Below are 1,452 nucleotides of genomic sequence, written 5' to 3' on the forward strand. Positions count from 1 at the left end.
AAAAAAAAAAAAAAAAAAAAGGATGCTTTTAGGACCAAGCCACATTATAATGAGGTTTTATATAATTATAATTACTATTATTGCTACTTTTCTGGTGTATAAAATGTATTCATGTCTTCTGACTGTGCAGGTCTTCCAACATATTATTTATGGTAATAACCTAATTTAAATCCAGGTATTCACCTTTCTCGTATGCTCCAGCTACTCATGATAACAGGTACATTTATAGTCCCATATATTTTCCTTAGATGGCATCCTATTAAAAGGTAACAATTTAAGTAAGAGTTTCCTGGTTTTTATGTGTTTTTGGAAGGGAGTGTGTTTAACAATGGCTATTTTATACTAAGATACATATCTAAATGTATTACAAAGGTAATGTTATCATGATTGTCATGTTGAAGTATTTTGTGTGTCTCCTGATTTACAGGTTTTTAAAAATCTGTTAATATTCTACAGGAATTCAACTACTAAAACAACCATGATTGTTAAAAATAACAATCCTCTAATTACATTTTAGATTCCAAAGTGCTTGTTATCCAGGTAAAACTGTAATAGTTAAGTTCACTACCCCTGTTTTAATGCTAATGTTATCAATCTTCTCTTCTCGGGGTTCAACCAGTAAAGTCCAGAGATCTGCACTGGAAAGGCAACTGGGCTAATAAGACAGCCAATATTTTGGCCCTGGACCTCCAAGGTCAACAAAGATCCAGGACATGAAGGATCCTTTTCTATATTTTTGGTAAGTCATTCAACCTCCTGAGCAGGGAGATTGTTGGACACCAAAGCAACATTTGCAGTTTGCCAAAAGAATGTCACTTGGAAGGGAAAAAATTTATCCCATGCTTTCACAAAAAGCAACATGGTCAAGCAAGGTATGACATCTTGATGACTGACACTGACAGGAGTTGAGAGGCTCTACACATGCTTCTAAGATATTGCTGGAGGAGACCAAGTTGACCTTGGTAGACAGCAAGAAAGTTAATTTAGTTAATATAGGTCTCAATGTAACTTGGTCTTAAACACTCAGTAGAAAAGTATAACTAAAGATATGTAAAATCAAGAACATAGTTATATAGCTAGACTTAAGAAAAGGCTCCAATTGCTGACAGTTTCCCTGATAAAATGATAGCTAACCACCATTGTGGGTCATTGGATAAAACCATGATGAATTTTATGTGAATTCAACTATAGTTTTTAAAATATTTTGGCTCAAATTGTTTTTTGAAATTATTAAGTTTTTAGTCTTTCTGTAGTTACAATTAAAATTATGATAAAATATCAGATTTAGAAATAATCTCCATTAGCTGGGCGTGGTGGCTCATGCCTGTAATCCCAGCACTCGGGAGGCTGAGGCAGGAGGATCACTATGAGTTCGAGACCAGCCTGGACTACATTGTGAGTTCCAGGTCAGTCTCAACTACATAGTGAGACCCTGTCTCAAAGAACCAAAAA

General features: G+C 34.8%; 1 long non-coding RNA gene across 1 annotated transcript in view; it reads left to right on the plus strand.

Moving 5' to 3' along the window:
• Positions 1 to 1,452, plus strand: part of LOC104866928 — a 111,140-nt gene that overhangs the window by 102,084 nt on the left and 7,604 nt on the right. Inside the window, exon 6 of the long non-coding RNA XR_781606.2 lies at positions 620 to 739. This is a non-coding gene — a long non-coding RNA (uncharacterized LOC104866928). The remainder of the gene's footprint in view (positions 1 to 619; positions 740 to 1,452) is intronic.

This window comes from Fukomys damarensis, unplaced genomic scaffold, assembly GCF_012274545.1.
Source record: "Fukomys damarensis isolate Sample0158 unplaced genomic scaffold, DMR_v1.0_HiC HiC_scaffold_39, whole genome shotgun sequence".
NCBI classification, from domain to species: domain Eukaryota; kingdom Metazoa; phylum Chordata; class Mammalia; order Rodentia; family Bathyergidae; genus Fukomys; species Fukomys damarensis.